Source organism: Tachypleus tridentatus, chromosome 7, assembly GCF_004210375.1.
Source record: "Tachypleus tridentatus isolate NWPU-2018 chromosome 7, ASM421037v1, whole genome shotgun sequence".
In the NCBI taxonomy this organism is placed as follows: Eukaryota; Metazoa; Arthropoda; class Merostomata; order Xiphosura; family Limulidae; genus Tachypleus; species Tachypleus tridentatus.
The window spans coordinates 108,363,217-108,387,780 of NC_134831.1; the positions used below are offsets into that span (position 1 = coordinate 108,363,217).

General features: G+C 29.6%; 1 long non-coding RNA gene across 1 annotated transcript; it reads right to left on the reverse strand.

The window, feature by feature from the left end:
- Positions 1–15,989: 15,989 nt before the first annotated feature.
- On the reverse strand, positions 15,990–24,020 carry LOC143256363 (uncharacterized). The gene is made up of 3 exons (XR_013031319.1): positions 23,877–24,020; positions 17,898–18,122; positions 15,990–17,715 (listed from the first exon to the last, which is right to left on the reverse strand). It is a non-coding gene; the product is annotated as an uncharacterized LOC143256363 (long non-coding RNA).
- Between the last annotated feature and the right edge of the window lie 544 nt (positions 24,021–24,564).

The following is a 24,564-nucleotide window of genomic DNA, read 5'->3' on the forward strand; positions in this document are numbered from 1 at the left end:
GCAGAACAATGCTTAACATGTAAATCATGTAGTAGATTTATTACAATGTAAAATTCTCACTCAAAAAAAACTTCTTGATTAATTAATTATTTGAACTACAATATTTGTCCTCTTTTTTTTTTTACTTCAGACATATCAGAAGACTGAATATAAAACATTATTAAGAAATCTATTTAAATACCCATTTTTCTCCTTAAAGGAACAAATGAAACTTAGAAATGTTTTTGAATATAAATTTTATAAGTTAATTTAGTAATTTCAGTCATTTGTAGTAAAATATAACAAATAGAAATATCGTAAACCTTAATAAAAGATTTATTACAAACAATTGCTGCAAAAATACATGAAATGTACCGTTATAAACCCTAATCAAAGATTTATTACATATATTTGTGCTAAAAATAACATGAAGAGAATAATCTTCAACCTTGACCAAATATTGATTACAAACATTTGTGGTAAAATAACATGAATACGACCATCTTCAAACTTAATCAATGATTTATTACAGACATTTGTGGTAAAACTGACAAAAATAGGACCATCTTTACCCTTAATCAAAGACTTATTACAAACAATTGTAGCAAAAATAACATGAATATGACCATCTTCAACCTTAATCTAGATTTAATATAAGCATGTATTGTCAAAATACTATGAATAGGACAGCCGTCAACCTTAATCAAAGATTTATTATACATATTTCAATCAAAAATAACACAAACAGGACCATCTTTAACCTTAACCAGTGACTCATTATAAACATTTGTAGAAAAAATAACATGAAGAGAGCCATCTTAAAACTTAATCAAAGATTAATTACACAGATTGTTGTAAAAATAATATAAATAGAAACATCTTGAACCTTAATCAAAGATTTATTATAAACATCTGTAGTAAAGATAATATGAATAGGACCATCTTCAGCATTAATCAATCATTTATAACAAATATTTTTAGTAAAAATAACATGAAGAGAACCATCTTCAAGCATAGTAAAATGAATTATTATAAGCGCTTGTTGTGAAACTATCAAGAATAGTACCATCTTCAACCTCAATCAAAGATTTACTAAAAACATTTGCAGTAAAAATAACATGAATAGAACAATTATAAACCTTAATCAAAGATATATTATTAACATTTGTTGTGAAAATAAAATAAATAGAACCATCGTGAACCTCAATCAATGATTTATTAAAAATATTTGTAGTAAAAATAATATGAATAGAGCCATCTTAAAACTTATTCAATGATTTATTATAAACATTTGTGATAAAAATAATGGGAATAGGACCATCTTCAACCTCAATCAAAGATTTATTACAAATATTTGTAGTAAAATAACATGAATAGGACCACCTTGAACCTTATTCAAAGATTTATTACAAATATTTGTAGTAAAATCTTTATGAATAGGACCACCTTGAACCTTATTCAAAGATTTATTAAAAATATTTGTAGTAAAATAACATGAATAGGACCACCTTGAACCTTAGTCAAACATTTATTACACACAATAGTTGTAAAAATAACAGATTCATCTCAAACTTCAATGAAATATTTATTAAAACTTTGGTTGTAAAAATAACATAAAAAAATAAAAAAATTGTAAAAATAAAATGTATAGGACAAACTTCACCATCAATCTATTATTTATTATAAACATTTGTAATAAAAATAACATGAATAGGTGAATAACCATCTTCACCTTCGTCAATGATTTACTATAAACATTTCTTGTAAAATTAATACCAATAGAGCCATATTCAACCTTATTCGAAGATGTATTACACATATTTGTCATAAAAATAATAGGAATAGGACAATCTTCAACCTTAATCAATCATTTATAAGAAATATTTTTAGTAAAAATAACATGAAGAGAACCATCATGAAACTAGTAAGATGATTTATTATAAACATTTGTTGTGAAACTAACAAGACTAGGACCATCTTCAACCTCAATCAAAGATTTATTAAAAACATTTGTAGGAAAATATGAATAGGACTATTTTAAACCTTTATCAAAGATTTTTTAAAAACATTTTAGTCAAAATAACATGAATAGCACAATTATAAAACTCAATCAATGATTTATTAAAATATTTGTAGTAAAAATAACATGAATAGAGCAATCTTCAAAGTTATTCAGTGATTTATTAAAAACATTTGTGGTAAAAAAACAGAAATAGGATCATCTTCAACCTTAAACAAAGATTTATTACAAATATTTCTAGTAAAAATAACACAAACAGGACCATTTTCAAACTTAATCAAAGATTTATTATATACAATAGTTGTAAAAATAACATAAATAGGACCATCTCCAACCTCAATTAAAGATTTATTATATACAATAGTTGTAAAAATAACATAAATAGGACCATCTCCAACCTCAATTAAAGATTTATTAAAACATTTGTAGTAAAAATAACAAGAACAGAGCCATCTTCAATCGTAATTGATGATTTATTACACATAAAAATAACATAAATAAAATCAACTTGAACCTTAATGAGAGATTTATTACAAATAATTGAGGTAAAAATAACATATATAGGATCATCTTTAACCTTAATGAAAGATTCATTATAAACATTTGTTGTAGAAACAACATAAATACAACAATCGTGAACCTTAATCAATGTTTTATTATAAACATTTGTAGTAAAAATAAAAAATAAAACCATCTACAACATATATCAACAATTAGAAACTTTTGTAGTAAAATATGAAAAACCTTAACAGTAATCAAACATTTATAACAAACATTTGGGGTTGAATAATATGATTAGAAACATTCACGTCAATCAAAGATTTATTTAAAACAATACTTGTAAAAATAATACAAATAGGACCACCTTCAACCTTAATCAAAACTTATTGCAAACATTTCTGGTAAAATAACATGAATTGGACCATCTTTAACCTTAGTCAATGATTTATTGTAAATATTTGTTGTAAAAATAACAGTAACAGGACTATCTTCAACCTTAACCAAAACTTATAAACATTTGTAGTAAAAATAACATAAATAGGGCCATTTCAACATTAATCAAAGAATTATTACAAACATTTGTACCAAAAATAACATACATACGACTATCTTCAGCATTAATCAAAGATTTGTTACAAACACTAGTTCTAAAAATAGCTTAGAAAACCATCTTCAATCTCAATCAAAATTTTATTACAAATGTGTGTAGTAAAAATAATATGAATAGAACCATCTTCAACTGCAATCAAAACTTTATTACAAACATTTGTAGTACAAATACAAGAATAGGGCTATCTTCAACCTTATCAAAGAATTATTACAAATATTTGTAGTAGGAATAACATGAAGAGGACCATCTTCAACCATAATCAAAGATTTATTTTAAACAATACTTGTAAAAATAATACAAACAGGATCATCCTCATCCTTATTGAAAGATTTATTCCAAACAGTTGTGGTAAAAATAACATAAATAAGACCATCTTCAACCCTAATCAAATATTTATTTAAAATATTTGTTGTATAAGTAACATGAACAGGACCATCCTCACCCTTAATCAAATATTTATTACAAATCTTTGTTGTAAAAATAACATGGATATTACTATCTTCAACCTCAATCAAAAAATTATTAAAAACATTTCTAATAACAATAACATGAATAAGATCATCTTTAACTTCAATCAATAACTTATTATAGACATTTGTAGTACAAAATAACATGAAAAGGGCATTGTTCAACCTTAATCAAAAATATACTGCAAACAATATTTGTAAAAATAACACAAACAGGACAAACGTTCACCTTAACTGAAGATCTATTAAAAACATTTGTTGAAAAATAATAGGAAGAGGACCATTTTTACCTTAATGAAATACTTATTACAAACAAGGGTTGTAAAAATAATGCATACAAAACCACATTCAACGACTTATTACAAACACTTATACTAAAAATAGCATGAATAGGATTATCTTTAGCCGTAATCAAAGTTTTATTACAAACGATAGTTATCAAAATAACATGAAGAAGACCATCTTCAACCATAATCAAAGATATACTGCAAACAACAGTTTGATAGAAATGATAGAAACAGGACCATCCTTAACATTAAAGTAAGATTTATTACAAACATTTCTCGTAAAAATAGCATGAATAGGACCATTTTCAAATTAAGCAAAGATTTTTTGTAAGCATTTGTTTTAAAATAACAGGAGTAGTACCAACTTCCACCTTTATCAAAGATTTTTTATAATTATTTGTTGTAAAAATAACATGGATAGGACCATCTTCAACCTTAAACAAAGATGTATTACAAACATTTGTCACAAAAATAATAAAAGAGGACCATATTCAACCTTAATCAAATAATTATTGTAAACATTTGTAGTAAAAATAGCATGAAGAGGATCACTTTCAACTTAATTTTTTTTTATAAACATTAGTTGTAAAAACAACATAAATAGAAGTGTCTTCAACCTTAATCAATGATTTATTATAATCATTAGTAGTAAATATAACATGAAAAGAACCATCTTCAACATTAATCCAATAGTTATTATAATCATTTGTAATAAATAGAACATGAACAGGACCATCTTCACCTTAGTCAAAGTTTTATTACAAACAATAGTTGTAAAAATAACATGAAGAGGACCATCTTCAACCATAATCAAAGAGTTATTTCAAACAATAGTTGTAAAAATAATACAAACAGGACCATCCTCAACCTTAATCAAAGATTTATTACAACCATTTCTAGTAACAATAACATGAATAAGACCATCTTCAACTTCAATCAGTGACTTGTTATAATCATTTGTAATCTTTAACCTTAATCAAAGATTTAATATAAACACTTGTGTAAAAAATAACACAAATAGGAATTTCTTCAACCTTAATCAAAGATTTGTTATAAAAATTTCAAGTAAAAAATAATGGTAACAGGACCATCTTCTACCTTAATCAAAGATTTATTACAACCATTTCTAGTAACAATAACATTAATAAGACCATCTTCAACTTCAATCAGTGACTTGTTATAATCATTTGTAATCTTTAACCTTATTCAAAGATTTATTACAAACGTTTGTAGTAAAAATAACATGAACAGAACCATTTTCAACTGCAATCAAAACTTTATTACAAAACATCTGTCGTACAAATAACATGAATAAGGCCATCTCCAACCTTCATAAAAGATATATGGCAAACATTTATTGTAAAAATAACATAAAGATGATTGACCATCTTCAACCTTAATCAAAGATTAATTACTAACAACAGTTGCAAAAATAACACACATAGTACCATCTCCAAACTTAATCAAAGCTTCATTACAAACATTTCTAGTAACAATAACATGAGTGGGACCATGTTCAACTTTAAAGATTTATTACAAACAATAGTTATAAAAATAACACGAACAGGATAATCTTCAACCTTAACCAAAGATCTATTATAAACATTTGTTGTAAAAATAATAGAAACAGGACCATTTTCAACCTTAGTCAAATATTTATTGCAAACAACAGTTGTCAAAATAACACATGTAAAGCCACCTTCAACTTTAACCAATGATTTATTACAAACATTTATATCAAAAGTAACATGAATAGGGCCATCTTTAACACTAATCAATGATTTATTATAAATATTGGTGATAAAAATAACATGAATAAGACCATCTTCAACCTTAATCAAATATTTATTATAAACATTTGTAGTAAAAATAACATGAACAGTTGCCCTAATATCATTTTTCCATTGTCGCAATGTCCTGGTGAAACTGAAGATTTCGATGAAATGGTAAATGATGGGCAAATTTGGATGTGATTTTCGTATTCAGCAGCAAAAAATCTATAAGGAACTTTCACCTTAATAAAAGATTTGTTACAAACAATAGTTCTAAAAATAACACTTAAATATCCATCTTCAACCACAATCAAAGATTTACTAAAAAGGTTTGTAGTAAAAATAACACGAATAGAGCAATCTTCAACCGCAATCAAAACTTTATACTATAAACATTTGTAGTACAAATAAAAGGAATAGGGCCATCTTCAACCTAATCAAAGAATTATAACAAAAATTTGCAGTGAAAATAACATAAATAGGACCATCTTCAACCTTAATCAAAAACCTATCACAAACGTTTGTAATAAAAATAACACAAATAGAACCATCTTCAACCCCAATCAAAACTTTATTACAAACATTTGTTGTACAAATAATATAAATAACACCATCTCCAACCTTTATAAAAGATTTATAACAAACATTGGTTGTAAAAAGAAAATGAATAGAACTATCTTCAATCTTAATCAAAGATTAATCACAAACAATAATTATAAAACTAATATGAATAGGACCATCTTCAACTTTAATCAAAGATTTATTACAAATGATAGTTGTAAAAATGACACAAATAGGATCATCTTACACCTTAATAAAAGATTTATTATAAACATTTGTAGTAAAAAAACGTGAATAGGACCATCTTCATCCTTGATCAATGATTTATCATAAACATTTGTAGTACAAATAACATGAATAGGACCATCTTTAACCTTAATCAAAGATTTATTACAAACAATATTTATAAATATAACACATATAGAACCATCTTGAACCTTAATTAATGACTTGTTTTAAACATTTATGGTAAAAATTACATAAATAGGACTATCTTCAATCTTAACCAAAGATTTATTGTAAACATAAAAGGAAAATGACCATCTTCAACCTTAATCTAAGATTTATTAGAAACAGTTGTAAAAATAATAAAAAATTAGAAAAGTTTGAGTAAAAGGACACAGTAAATTGAAATTTAAGAATTTTATTTTCTTATAGAATACCCATAATTATTTTTTTGTATTGTGATGTTTATTATATTCAAGATATGTGATATTTCGACACTAAAATGAGACTCAATGAGTCAGGAGTACCATCTATATGCACTGGTCATTCTGTAGGTAACAGAACAGTGAAATGTAGTACAATAGAACACCTCCCGATCATGAAACAGATAACAAACTTGGGTGAGTCCTAACACAACTAAAGTGGTATCATGAAAAACTGTAAACTTATCACAAAAGTGAATACTGGAAGTAATCACAAAATTGTACAAATAAAAATATGCATATATAAAAATCTAGTCAGACTTAAGACAATATCATGAATGAAAACACTTAATCAACAAACAAGTGGTTAAAGACAATGTGGATACATTTACTGTAAACAGGTCTGAAACAAACAGATAAATATCATAATGTGGGAGGAGACATCAAAACTAACTGATAAAAAGAGAAAAACACAGGAAATATTTCATTTTCACAAGGAAACAGGAAAACTTAAGAAAATAAGAATTTATTATCAAATCTCAAATGTTGTGAGTTAATTAATTAATTAAGATCTTCAAACAGAAAATCATTGTGCAAAATTAGAAATGTGAACAAAGAGGCTTCAATATGGTAATATACAAAAACAGAATGAAATTTAAAACATTCTCATGCCAAACATGAATGGACACATAAAATGATATATTAAAAAGACAATCAAATCATAACAATTATGGTTCAGCTGAAGGTGACAAGAAATATTATAAGTATTAACTAAACAGAAGTTCAAACAATGGAATATCATCATTTCTAGTTAAAAAAAAAAAAGAATTTAGAAATTACACCAAATTAGCACTCTATCAGTGCAGTATATGATTTTCATGTTAATAGTACAGAACAGGCTGGAAAAAGTACTCAAGAACATTCAATATTCATCTATAATACCGTATTTTCCGGTTAATAAGTCGAATCGCCGAATAAGCCGAGGCCAATTTTCAGCTCTGAAAATGAGGGTTTTTGCTTATTACCGCCCAATAAGCCGAAGCCAATTTTAAGAAGTGACAAGTTTCTTCAAATTGATTTCTTAGTCTCGTTTCAGCATCAGCATGCATGTTGTGTGTGATCATTGGCGTTCTGTAGTAAAGCAGAACGTGTCATATTGAGACAGAGATGGAATCAATATGTCATTTGTTATTGGCTCCACTAACTGTAATTAGGTAACCAATGAAATTCCAGAAACAACGTTTTACTGTAGTCTTAACGTGCTTTGCTGATGGGACAAAATTACCGCCTATGGTAATTTTCAAAAGGAAAACATTTCCTAAGAAGAAGAAATTTCCGAAAGGAGTGATCGGCCAATAAGCCGACCCCCAAAAATCAGGTCCAAAATTTAGGGCCAGAAATTTGGCTTATTAGGCGGAAAATACGGTAAGTCAATTAATAGAAGATTACAACCTCTTCCATTGTATACTGATAAGTCAAATAACAAAAGATTACAACCTCTCCCATTGTATGGTAATAAATCAAATAACAAAAGATAACAACCTCTCCCATTGTATGGTAATAAACCAAATAACATAAGATAACAACCTCTCCCATTGTATGGTAATAAATCAAATAACAGAAGGTTACAACCTCTCCCACTGTATGGTAATAAATCAATTTAAAGAAGATTACAATCTCTCCCATTATATGGTAATAAATCAATTTAAAGAAGATTACAATCTCTCCCATTATATGGTAATAAATCAATTTAAAAAATATTACAATCTCTCCCATTATATGGTAATAAATCAAATAACAAAACACAACCTCTCCCACTGTATAATAATAAATCAAATAACAAAGGATTACAACCTCTTCCATTGTATACTAATAAATCAAATAACAGAAGATTACAACCTATCCCATTGTATGGTAATAAATCAAATAACATAAGATAACAACCTCTTCCACTGTATGGCAATAAATCAAATAACAGAAGATTACAACCTCTCCCACTGTATGGTAATAAATCAATTTAAAGAAGATTACAATCTCTCCCATTATATGGTAATAAATCAATTTAAAGAAGATTACAACCTCTTCCATTGTATACTGATAGATCAAACAACAGAAGATTACAACCTCTTCCATTGTATACTAATAAATCAAATAATAGAAGATTACAACCTCTTCCATTGTATACTAATAAATCAAATAATAGAAGATTACAACCTCTTCCACTGTATAGTAATAAATCAAATAACAGAAGATTACAACCTCTCCCATTGTATGGTAATAAATCAATTTAAAAAAGATTACAATCTCTCCCATTATATGGTAATAAATCAAATAACAAAACACAACCTCTTCCACTGTATAGTAATAAATAAAATAACAAAAGATTACAACCTCTCCCACTGCACTGGTTTTCTCAATTATATTAAAGTTGTTGACACCACAGAATATTCACCAGTGTACCATGGATCACAGAATACACATATATTAATGTATCAGATGAGACAATTTTATAACAAAGTTTCATCAGAAATCACAATAGTGCAAGGCATTCAACAGGAAATCAAGTATCACCAAGCTATTCATTACAACTTTGGAAGAAACATTCAAACAGAATTTGAAAGCATTAATTAATGTTCATGTTATTTAATCTGACACTTGCAAATACTCTGCTGTCTTCTACAGACTCTGTATTGAAAGTCGATAAGTCAACTGAATAATCCATTCCTTGAAAACAAGATAAATAAGTGGACTTAAAATTCACAAAGGTAAAGACATGGAGAAATATATATATGTATACAATTTCAATTTAAACAATAATATCATGATAGAGAAAAAGAAATTATTTAAAGAATGGAAAAATATAAATATTTGGGTGAAAACTTTAAAATGAAAGATACAATCAAGGAGAAGGTATTTTTTAGATAAAAATCCAAATAAGATAGAGCTGTTGTGGAAGAGAAAGAGTTTCCAACATCACTAAAAGGAAAGTAACTGAAATCACACACAGAGTGGTGGAAAGCAAAATGCTCAACATTAGAGTAAAAAACAATGATACAACAAAGAAAGGTGAAAGGCATCATGGTGCACACAACTAGAAATGGATAGAATATAACAGCAAGATTAAGAGACAGTAGGTACACAACGCATACAATGGGAGGATTGTACTATTTTGTTTATTAAAGTCTTGTAACTATCATTTTAAATATTCTTAAACAACAGAATCTGTAAACTGTTTCAGATTCTTCACTTTATATGAAAGTTTACATACATATATGTTAATTTTGTATTTGTCATAATTCATTTTTAGCAATTTCTACACAAGCTAACAACAGTAATAACTATCCTCAGATACTGTTATAAATGTTGTTCAGACAGGTAGGTGCCTTTAAAAAGTGTTCCACAGGAATATAACGTCACTGAGTACGTTTTTGCCCAATGAAAGAAAGAGGGCCTTAAAGCTCATCCTTAAAAAAAAGTATTTAATATAAAGAACCATCTGTGTATATTTGTTACACATTTATTTAATATAAAGAACCATCTGTATATATTTGTTACACATTTATTTAATATAAAGAACAGTCTGTGTATATTTGTTACACATTAATTTATGCACATTATGAGTTTTACATAACAACTGATTAATTTTTTAACAGTGAATTTTTATCAGTGTTAGGGCACTGTAAGTGAAATAGGCTTAACTGAATAAATTAACCCTTTTGTGATGGGTCATGGATCAAATGTAATATCTATAATTTGCTCAAAGCTTCATATTTTTTCAATCTATATACATCTTAGTTACTAATAAATTATAGTGGAATTCTATAGTATTAGTACAAATATTTATGACTTTTTTAGTTATTCAACTCTATATACAAAACCTAAAAAACATTCTGATACCCTCTATGTGCAAAATTTTAAAAAGCTTAGCAACCTGTGTCCAGCAGCAACCATGTATAAAGGTCGTAGCAAGAGGATAAAATTGTTTGCTTTATTTTTTGACTTATTGTTCTATATTTTAAGAAAAATAAGTTTAATAATTTATTTTTAAATAGTAATAATCTATATACAAATATATGATGTATAATAATTGAAATGTGACTGTATATTACCGGATACTAGTCCACTAAAATGCAGCAAAGACAGTGAAGACTGAAGGCCAGTTTTATATTGTTGGATATATGATATGACTGCATGTTCATTGCATCAATGCAAGTTATGTAATGTTAGCTGAGCATGACTGGAAGGTCAAAATAATAATAAATAAATATGTATATTTAAAGAAAATTAATAGTGATTAAAGTTAATTAAAATAAAACAAAATCAAAAGGAAGGACTGCACTAAAAACAGCAAATCCAAACCTCTGACTAATTATATTAGTTTGTTATAACTTAGACAAAACATTTGTATTTTTTGTTATATGTAGTCACTCTACCATGTAAGAAGTATAATTTATATTTATTTCCCAGTTTTTCTAAGATGGTTACATGATTGGTCAAGTGACAGACCCCACATAATATAGAAAATAACATAGTCTTACTAAAAACAAACACTTTAAATGTATTTTTTGGGGTTTTGGAAATTGAGCAAATAATATTTGAGAATTTTGGGACAAATGATAGTTTGTTTTAATCATAACATGAAATCATTTACACTAAGACTAGTAATGAAACAAACAATATTTCTCAAACAAATACTCAGTAAAAATATTTGATTAAAAAAATTGATTTTTTATATACAAAATACCTGTAATCTTTACTAAAAGTCTAACACATTTTGTGAAGACACACATAGTACATCAAAAGTTATAAAGCAAATACTTAACATGTGCAAATGTGTAGACAAACTTGTGTGCATTATACAGAGGCTGTCACAAAATGGTTAACCAAGCAAGAATAAGCCTAGTTTAGAATTTTATCAACAGTGAAATAGGCCTAATGGAGTGAATTAACATTAAAAAGAATACAGTTCAGAATGTTATAAATACTAGAACTTCATCCAGGGCTAACAACAGTCACTCACTCACATCCATTTTTATTCTCATTCTCACACACATCAGTAAAAATATTTCATGTTTTGGTAATTATTTTTGATGATTTAGAATTTGTATCTTTCTATAACATAACTTAGTTGTTTGACCAGCTGGATCCACATTCAATTTATCATTGATCCAAGAAATCCAACACATTGCCACCAGTACACCTAGAAGACTAATATCTTCAGTGCTTTAACCACTTTGCTGTGTATTTTTATGAACATTTTACACAAACAGATCCACAAAAGTTGTCAGACTTGCACTGTCAGTGAGTTAGGTGTAGCTACATAAATTAATGAAATAAAAGGGATAGCACAGTCAAGATTCTGTGAAATGAAGTAAATCAGAAGGTTAAGAAAACAAACTGAATGTTATCATTATTTTATCACAGATTAGTAAATCAGAAGGTTAAGAAAACAAACTGAATGTTATCATTATGTTATGACAGATTAGTAAATCAGAAGGTTAAGAAAACAAACTGAATGTTATCATTATGTTATGACAGATTAGTAAATCAGAAGGTTAAGAAACAAACTGAATGTTATCATTATGTTATGACAGATTAGTAAATCAGAAGGTTAAGAAAACAAACTGAATGTTATCATTATGTTATGACAGATTAGTAAATCAGAAGGTTAAGAAAACAAACTAAATGTTATCATTATGTTATGACAGATTAGTAAATCAGAAGGTTAAGAAACAAACTGAATGTTATCATTATGTTATGACAGATTCATGAAATTCCGAAGAGCTTTTCTTTTTTTTTAAAGAAACATCAAATTCTGTCCCAGCAAGTGTGAATTAATTTTTAAAAAAATCCAAGTAAAAAATAAAGAACACAAGTGAAGTTTATAGATATTAAAATTTACACTAAATTACATAATACATTTACAATACATAATACATAGCACATTTACAATACATAATACATAGTATGTTTATTTTGTAAAAAAAAGTTACAAGCTTCTATCTTGTAATTACAAAAATACAAACTTCAAGGATATGCTAATTAATACTTGAAAAGCAGCAAAATGAACATTTTAGTAAACAGAAAGTGTAGTTTAGATAGATACTTAAAGAGATACTTACCTCCCTTTTCTTGATTACTACCATCATATATTGGCACAAAATTTACCGCTTGTCACTAGCTATCCACCTCCCACTTCTGCATATCCATGTGTAAATGATTGTACAGCAACTATCAACCAACAGGAACATGACACAAACCTTATTGTAGCCAGCTCTCTCTCTCTACAACAGGAACATGACACAAACCCTATTGTAGCCAGCCCTCTCTCTATTCACACTCATTAATCACATTAAGGTTGGCCATAAGACTTACACCACATATTACCTTAAGTGGGAATTATCTATTGCAAATACATTTTCAGTGTAAAAAAATGTTAACTTCTCATTCAGTATCTTCCTCCACTTACAAAACAGCAAGAATCCAACACTGAAATAGTAGAAGGCCAGTAAAAATATTATCCCCTGGTGGCATTTTCATCTGGTCTGTAGTAAAGAGAGAGATACTGGTCAGAACATGTGAGAGAACTAATGTAACTGAAACATCTCTAACCAACACCTGATTCCCCCCCCCCCATCTGAGGAATGGTAAGTAGTAGGAATGTCTCAGCCTAAGGGACAAACAGCAATAAATAAATATATACATCAGTAAAGTTGTGACATGGCAGAGTGCTCCACCATCAATGCCATTGACACATGATTCTAACTGTTACTGGGCCATCTCTAACCAATAACAGACCCATCAGTAATGTACATCTTGAGAATGGTAGAAAGGAAGAATGTCATAGTGGAAAATAACAATTTCTCAGATACAAATATATTAATATAATGTAGTGCTACAATCAAACCCTAATGGATTCTGGAATGATACATCAGGTCCACAGAAGCAAATAGTGTATGCAACTGACAATTGCAGACTGCAACCACCCTACTCTTAACTGAGTGGTTATCATGCATCACTCAGGAAGACAAGCATCCATGGTCCAACAGCGAGAAACTGGTAAGTGGTAAAAGTGGTAGAAGAAAGGAGAGGAAAATGCACTATAAGAACATATCACCAGAAACACTGCAATGGGTGGCTGCAATATCCTATTTTGAAAAGAAGACCTATAATGTTGATAAAGTCAACCAATGAACATCTGACAGCATCTGTACTTGTACATCAGGTCCACTACAGGAAGAGCCACAATGCAATTAACATCAAGCATGGTCAAAGAATAGACAGTTTGGATTTTGGGAAAAAGTACATCTGGTCAGGTACCACTTACCACAGAGTGGGATGCACAATACACTAGCAAAAAAGCCCCTATGAATAAAAATCAACAAAAACATAGTAAAAAAGATGTACACCTGTAGTATGTATAACTACAATGTTCCTTCATATTCACTAATCTTCTTCTTAGCATAAAGAAAAACTAATGTTAAAACTTCTGAAATTCAATTAAAATAAAAACTTAACTAATAAAAAACATCTTCACATTGTTCATGCTCGTAACCCAACACCACTGTCTGATTGGTGTTTCACCCGATAGTGTCGAAAAACAGCATGCTTTCGTGTAAAAGTCTTCCCACAAATGTTGCAAATGAAGTTTCGATGACTTGTATGTTGGTAATGAAAATGGGTTCTTTCTGATTTGTATGACTTGAAAGATTTCTTGCAGATTGGACATATAAATGATGAATTCATGATGCTTTGATTCAATGTCCTATATTCTGGCTTATCTGACAAAAGAAGTCATAACAATCAAATCTAGGTGGTGAAGAAAAGTTTTGCTTCTGGTACAATATAACATTTATAATAGATTTTTTAAAACTCTGAGCTTTACTGGTGAATGACAAATTTCCATAAAAAAGTAAATCAAGTGCTACAAACTTATGAAAAGAAACATAAGACAACCTTTGTATTTACAACTAAAGAAAACACTAAAGTTCTGTAATACTCAAATAGTGTTTGATTACCATATTCCACAGTTACATATGTCCTGTTATCCAGATCTTTAACAAAGAAGAAAAATAATTACATTTCTAAAAATCTGATTTTCCTGAAATAACTACAACAATACATTTATATGAAGCTTTAAAATAAGTCAAGAACTTTTAACATTATAATAACAAAGTGTGTTTTGTGTTACTTATTGATAAAAAATGACAGTTCATATGAATTTGCACTGGATGTTGCATCTAAGGAATGCTAATGTCAATACACGTCTGTACTTGTCAGTTACATGCACAAAACGTCATAAGGTCTACATACGTCAGTTACACATACAAAATATCATAAAGTCTATACATGTCAGTTATACTGGATACAAAGAATATATGTTTACATCTATAATCTTCTGTAATAGTGCATACAAAGAATACATGTTTACATCTATAATCTTCAGTAGTAGTGGTTACAAAGAATACATGTTTACATCTATAATCTTCAGTGGTAGTGGTTACTAAGAATACATGTTTACATCTATAATCTTCAGTGGTAGTGGTTACTAAGAATACATTTACATCTATTATCTTCAACAGTGGTAGTGGATACAAAGAATACATGTTTACATCTATAATCTTCAGTGGTAGTGGTTACTAAGAATACATTTACATCTATTATCTTCAACAGTGGTAGTGGATACAAATAATTCATGTTTACATATATAATCTTCAGTGGGAGTGGATACTAACGATACACGTTTACATCTATAATTTCCAATGGTAGTGTATGTTATTGGAAGAATTGACCATCATGTAGAAAATTAATAGTGGTGATCATCAGAATGACCAGTCTTTGCATAGAATAAGAAATCAGAATTTCTCGTCTCACAAAATCAGAAATAGCTGTTCTAGTGTGTTCCAAGTTTAAAATGGTTCAGCAACTAGCAATTGGTTGTATCTTTATCTCTTATAAACTCCACAAATATATGTTGTGAAAACCCATATTTTAATTTTTAACAGGTAAATTGGCAGCATAGACTTATATCTCCTTGTTCAATGTACTCCACAAAGATAGATTGTATGAAACCTTTATTAAATTTTAACAGGTAAATTGCCAGTAGAGGGTTATATCTTCTTGTCTAATTAACTCAATAACAATAGGTGATTAAAACACTTATTTTATTATGTTGTAACTGGTACATGACATAAGGAAAATATGTAGGTTAAAAATCCACTTCAACATAAAAAAACCTGTATGTGGGTGTTTGAAGAGAGATTCGTGTTTTGAAAACACAATCATTATAGGGTTTTCTAATTTACTCTAACTAGTGTTTCTTCTACCATACACTGTTACTAAATCAGTTATATACAGTAAAATGAATAGTTGGTAAATATGACACCAAATACGTAATACAATGTTCGACAGAACTATGCTACAAGTCACAACATTGAAAAAGTGACCCCAATAATGAATATATGAATTATTAGTAAAGAGTTATCTCTCCTTATTTACAAAACTTCACAAACATAGGTCTTAAAAAACACATTATTTCATGTTAAAACACCTTAACCATGACATACACCTGGGTGTATGAGCCACTGTTTATTGATGTTTATCTCATGTTAGAACACGTTAACCGTGATACACATTTGAGTATATGAGCCACTGTGTATTTCATGTTAACGTTTCATTCATAATGTATGTCATAATTTCAAATAAAATTACATTGTTTCATCATGTGTTTTCAACATTCACAAGAAAACTGACTTTGTAAAGACAAATACTACGAGATAAAAACTTGGATCTAAAATATTTTACTTCGCTCTCTTGGGAAGCTCAACATATTAAAACAATTGTGGTTCACTTAAAAACACACATAATAAAAAATTCATTTTCAGGTATTTACATCAAGATATTTCAATAACATTATAATATAATTACCCATGAATTCAACTTTTACTAGATATGAATATCTTTATGATATAACAAACTGAGAAAATAATATTTTTTTTACCAAATACAAATTTCTGAAGTCATATATCTTCTTTATAGATATCAGAGAGGTGTGATGGAACCTTCAATAAATATAATTAATTATAAACTGACAATTGTTCTTTAATAGTAACTTTGTAACAAAATGAAACTTTTTTGTTCATTTTAAGAATAAAGACAGATCGTGGTGAACATTACAGAAAATGAACTAACACAGTGTAATAATATTGATACTGACCAAATCTGAAATTAATTGAGACAAACACCATTAGGTGAATAACTCCAGAAATACAAAGTGATCTTTCTCAAAAACCAAATTTACTGCCACAACATAACTTTTACAAGTGGAATACAGTGTTTACAATAATATCACTCTCAGTGTTACATTTATAAATAGACAAGTATAAATAATCTTTTCTTACGTAACTTTAAATAAAGTAGTTCTGTTTCGGATTCTCTATGTTATTCATAATGCTGGATTACTCACAGCTAGATATGATGGACCACGTTACTGACATGTAGTAATGACTGGTTTGGATTGACAACAACAGAAGAAACAAGTATCAAAACAAATAAAAAATTTCTCAATACTCAATATTTACAGGAGATATACAGTAAATCAGAATAACCACGTTGTTTCACTGTTTACACAAAAGATGAATTCTGATGACGTTTTATCTCCTAGAGAACTTTCGGTGACCCATGTTTCAATCGATAATGTTGTAACATTGCATGATTTCTAGTAAACACTTTCCCACAAGCTCTACAAACAAAGTTTCTGTGGCTCTTATGTTGATAATGATTATGAACTCTCCATGATTCATAGGAGTTGAACAGTTTGTGGCAGACTGGACAAATGGATTGAAGTAAGCTGTCTCCATTTCTGATGTTCCCTAAATAAGTAAAAAAGAATGTTATTGATGTATTATTTTACTTTCTAAAAGCATTTCACAACATCCTTAACTCCATCTATTGTAAGGTTCTTCAACAACAGACTATAAATAGACATCTTTAAAGGAGAAGGAAAAACATGTAAATAACTAATAAAACACACTACCAATACTGTATGGATTACCATAAAACACAAGTTTCTGGTCACATTAATGTTTCAAACGACAATGTTGTAACATAGTGTGTCTTCTAGTGAATATTTTCCCACAGGATCGACATGGAAAATTTCTATGGCTTTTATGTTGATGATGAAAATGGACTTTCTGTGAGTTATAAGACCTGAAACTCAAGTTGCACAATGGACACACGAAGGAAGACTGGCTATCACTGCTATGAAGCCAAATAGAGTCTAGAAAAGAATATAAAATTACAACTTTAACTTGGTGACATTCTAACTCGTAGAAATATTACATTCATTACTTCATATATCAATAAAATGATGATATAGTACAGTACACAATTGTAGTTTATATATACCTGTTAGTTCTGTTACTATATTATATTACATTGAATAATATTTTATATACCTGTTAGTTCTGTTACTATATTATATTACATTGAATAGTAGTTTATATACCTGTTAGTTATGCTACTATATTATATTACATTGAATAATATTTTATATACCTGTTAGTTCTGTTACTATATTATATTACATTCAACAGTAGTTTATATACCTGTTAGTTCTGTTACTATATTATATTACATTCAACAGTAGTTTATATACCTGTTAGTTCTGTTACTATATTATATTACATTCAACAGTAGTTTATATACCTGTTAGTTCTGTTACTATATTATATTACATTCAACAGTAGTTTATATACCTGTTAGTTCTGTTACTATATTATATTACATTCAACAGTAGTTTATATACATGTTAGTTCTGTTACTATATTATATTACATTCAACAGTAGTTTATATACATGTTAGTTCTGTTACTATATTATATTACATTCAACAGTAGTTTATATACATGTTAGTTCTGTTACTATATTGCATTCAATAGTAGTTTATATACCTGTTAGTTCTGTTACCTATTATATTACATTGAATAATATTTTATATACCTGTTAGTTCTGTTACCTATTATATTACATTGAATAATATTTTATATACCTGTTAGTTCTGTTACCATATTATATTACATTCAACAGTAGTTTATATACCTGTTAGTTCTGTTACTATATTATATAACATTGAATAGTAGTTTATATACCTGTTAGTTCTGTTAATATATTGCATTCAATAGTAGTTTATATACCTGTTAGTTCTGTTAATATATTGCATTCAATAGTAGTTTATATACCTGTTAGTTCTGTTACTATATTATATTACATTCAATAGTAGTTTATATACCTGTTAGTTCTGTTAATATATTATCTAATATTGAATAGTAGTTTATATACCTGTTAGTTCTGTTACCATATTATATTACATTCAACAGTAGTTTATATACCTGTTAGTTTTGTTACTATATTATATTACATTGAATAGTAGTTTATATACCTGTCAGTTCTGTTACTATATTACATTGAGTAGTGGTTTATATACCTGTTAGTTCTGTTACTATATTACATTAAGTAGTGGTTTATACACCTGTTAGTTCTGTTACTATATTATATTGAGTAGTGGTTTATATACCTGTTAGTTCTGTTACTATACTATAGTACATAGTTAAAGAAACAGATTGTATTTTGAGGTCTAACAATGTTCAAGGTATACCTAGTATTCTGAGGTATGTTGATAGTTGTTTATTGGTGTTACAATGCATCTACTTATGATATATTGACAGTTGTTTTTAGTCTTATGGTATATCTACTTATGGTGTGTTGACATTTGTCTCTAGTGTTATGGTATATCTACTTATGGTGTGTTGACAGTTGTCTCTGGTGTTATGGTATATCTACTTATGGTGTGTTGACAGTTGTCTAGTGTTATGGTATATCTACTTATGGTGTGTTGACAGTTGTCTCTGGTGTTATGGTATATCTACTTATGGTGTGTTGACAGTTGTCTAGTGTTATGGTATATCTACTTATGGTGTGTTGACAGTTGTCTCTGGTGTTATGGTATATCTACTTATGGTGTGTTGACAGTTGTCTCTGGTGTTATGGTATATCTACTTATGGCGTGTTGACAGTTGTCTCTGGTGTTATGGTATATCTACTTATGGCGTGTTGACAGTTGTCTAGTGTTATGGTATATCTACTTATGGTGTGTTGACAGTTGTCTTTAGTGTTATGGTATATCTACTTATGGTGTGTTGACAGTTGTCTCTGGTGTTATGGTATATCTACTTATGGCGTGTTGACAGTTGTCTAGTGTTATGGTATATCTACTTATGGTGTGTTGACAGTTGTCTTTAGTGTTACAATATATTTACATTTATAATTGTATTCTTGTTCCAATACTAGACTAACTAGATTGGTAACATCACATATTCTACATCATATCAAGAAATATTATAAACCATAATACTGAATGATTAATCAATACATCTTGATATCCCCTAATACCAACTGAAAAACTTGTATTACATCTATACGTCTTGCTATCTTTCAATGCTGATTGAAGAATTTGTATTACATCAATACATCTTGTTATCCTTCAATACTGACTGAAGAACTTGTATTACATCAATACATCTTGTTATCCTTCAATACTGACTGAAGAACTTGTATTACATCAATACATCTTATCCTTCAATACTGATTGAAGAACTTGTATTACATCAATACATCTTGTTATCCTTCAATACTGATTGAAGAACTTGTATTACATCAATACATCTTGTTATCCTTCAATACTGATTGAAGAACTTGTATTACATCAATACATCTTGTTATCCTTCAATACTGATTGAAGAACTTGTATTACATCAATACATCTTGTTATCCTTCAATACTGATTGAAGAACTTGTATTACATCCATACGTCTTGCTATCTTTCAATGCTGATTGAAGAACTTGTATTACATCTATACGTCTTTTCACATACAAGTTTTACACGTAACATTTCAGTCATATCTTAATAATCACATCAACATACCTTCAATAATACATGATGTCCACATATCACATCAACATTAGGATTTCCCTAAGCAATTCTGATGCCATATAGCATCTCAATATTTTCTCTTACATAAACTGATATATCATCTCATATATTTCTCATTCACATGTGAAAAAACTATATTCATCCCATATGACTCTATGCAGTTAGTACTAAGTTCACTTACAGTTGCATTATGAATATTTGTATGTTTGTGTGAAAGCAGCATTTGAACAAAATGCAGATACTGTTCTTGTCTAATGAAAACAAAATATAAGTATGAGATTATAATTTTATGAAAAGGTTGTCTGATCAAAAATTATTAGAAGAAAGTGTTAAATTTAATGCATTCTTGTTTGAAATTTCTTTATAGATAAACATTCTGGAGGTTATGAAGTGATAATAGAAATACAAAATACAAATACAATTGTTATAAGTTTCATCACCATGAAAAATGAGATCAGGATGTTATTCTAACGTTAGAAGAGTTATGGAAACTGATATGAGACGTGTATTATAGCACAAAAACTGTAACACCAAGCGTTCAACATCACACCACTGTATGACACCAAGCGTTCAACATTACACCACTGTGTGACACCAAGCGTTCAACATCACACCACTGTATGACACCAAGCGTTCAACATCACACCACTGTATGACACCAAGCGTTCAACATCACACCACTGTATGACACCAAGCGTTCAACATGACACCACTGTATGACACCAAGTGTTCAACATGACACCACTGTATGACACCAAGTGTTCAACATCACACCACTGTATGACACCAAGCGTTCAACATCACACCACTGTATGACACCAAGCGTTTAACATGACACCACTGTATGACACCAAGTGTTCAACATGACACCACTGTATGGCACCAAGCGTTCAACATCACACCACTGTGTGACACCAAGCGTTCAACATGACACCACTGTATGACACCAAGCGTTCAACATCACACCACTGTGTGACACCAAGCGTTCAACATCACACCACTGTGTGACACCAAGCGTTCAACATCACACCACTGTGTGACACCAAGCGTTCAACATCACACCACTGTGTGACACCAAGCGTTCAACATCACCCCACTGTGTGACCAAGCGCTCAACATCACACCACTGTGTGACACCAAAGCGTTCAACATCACACCACTGTGTGACACGCAAGCGTTCAACATCACACCACTGTGTGACACCAAGCGTTCAACATCACACCACTGTATGACACCAAGCGTTCAACATGACACCACTGTATGACACCAAGCGTTCAACATGACACCACTGTCTGACACCAAGCGTTCAACATCACACCACTGTGTGACACCAAGCGTTCAACATGACACCACTGTGTGACACCAAGCGTTCAACATCACACCACTGTGTGACACCAAGCGTTCAACATCACACCACTGTGTGACACCAAGCGTTCAACATCACACCACTGTGTGACACCAAGCGTTCAACATCACACCACTGTGTGACACCAAGCGTTCAACATCACCCCACTGTATGACACCAAGCGTTCAACATCACACCACTGTGTGACACCAAGCGTTCAACATCACACCACTGTGTGACACCAAGCGTTCAACATCACACCACTGTGTGACACCAAGCGTTCAACATCACACCACTGTGTGACACCAAGCGTTCAACATCACACCACTGTATGACACCAAGCGTTCAACATCACACCACTGTATGACACCAAGCGTTCAACATCACACCACTGTTTGACACCAAGCGTTCAACATCACACCACTGTATGACACCAAGCGTTCAACATCACACCACTGTGTGACACCAAGCGTTCAACATCACACCACTGTCTGACACCAAGCATTCAACATCACACCACTGTATGACACCAAGCGTTCAACATCACACCACTGTATGACACCAAGCGTTCAACATCACACCACTGTATGACACCAAGTGTTCAACAAACATACACAGTTCCAAAATCTGTACTCTTTCTTACTAGTCAATGAAATCATTTCATATTCTCTCCCAATATGTATAGTGGTAGATATGTAAACCAAGTGGGTGATAGTCACTACAGGAACCAGACTCAACCAATTAAAATGGAGTTTGAGAAAGCAGAAGATCAGAAACTTAAATGCATAGTAATTATTAATTGTTTGGGCAATAAATTATAAATTTAGCTATATACCATTACAATGATTAGATATTTGTTTTATTATGGCTAATAAACATAGATACTGGAATGGTATGTTTGTTGTAGTATGTCATACTTTTATTCTGATTATCTTAAAACAATTGTTTTTGACATTAATGCAAAAGGCTCTATTTTGTTTAACTCTATGACTTTCTTGCTGGTTTTGATGGATGGTGGTGAACTTCATGAGTTAAATGGCTTTCTGTCACACTGACATTCTTGGGTTCTTTTACATGCAAAAGGAGAAAAATATTGTATACACGTATATAATATTTAGTTTTACTGTAAGTCTCTATATTTTTTAAATAAACATTATAACAGACATATTTCACCTCTTAAAAATCTTAATTTAAAACAGGTTTTCCAGTTAATTGACAATAACCTTAAAATTAATGCATAACTAATGTTGAATGTAACATTAAAATCAATATCTTGGTATATGTATAACTTTCTTCTTTCTTTCCATATGGAGTTGACTTATTGGAAGTTAACCGTCTTTGTTACTATGAATTTTATAAATCAGAAAGACCTGTACTTGCCACTATAGTAATATTACCATCAATATCAGCTTTGTTATGGTAAGCTTCTCAATAGTTTTATATCTTTAAATGTAACTTTTAAGTTTCATACAAATTATAGGGCTGCTTTCCACGAAACTCATTATTTCTCTTGTTACTTAGTTTTAGAAAATAAAAACTGAAATTTCGGAATCTGTCTTATCCTACCACCAGTGATCTAGAAATTCTAGTACACCGTATCTTAAAAGTTAAACTTAAAACTAAAGGTTGCACTTACAAAAACAAAAACTTAATTGACAAAACTGCTGCCGAGTAAAAATAACATAAAATTAGCGTACCTGATATAGTTTCTGTTTGCAACACAACCCTTCACAACATAAGATAATAAGAGACAAAATAACAAACAACACATAACAAATATATATTTTATATCGGACGCATAACAATTCCTTATCATAAAAACATAAACCCTTCTACCACACTACAAACCCTATCAAGTGTTATACGGCAATTATATGTTAAGGGATCGTTAAACATATATTATTTTAATTTTAAAATAAATCAGTTATGGACATGTTTCAATATTTTGCAAAACGTTTTAATTTCATTAAATACACTCATTTCTTGCACATTATTATCTAGTTTCAAAGTGCTGGTTTTAATTTTTTTCTATTTCTTTCTACTCATTAGTCAAGTAAGAAAACAGCCATTTACTCAATTTTTAAAAGAATAAAACAAGTTATGAGAAAAAAAACACCTTAAAGTCATCAAGTTCATCTTTTCATTCATCAAAAAACCATGTGCAACCATTCGTGGATTAAGACTGACCTAATGATAAACATATCTGACTGTAACTCAATTCACTGATACCGGGTTCTAAACGTGGTGCTACAAAACATGCTCTGTACTTTCAGCTGCGGGTGTATAAAGAGTGTCAACAGTCGTTCCATCTATTCAGATAGAAGCAGCATTTCAGACACACATGTTTTAAACCCATTTCCTTTACTGCTGCTTCGTAGTTCCAAA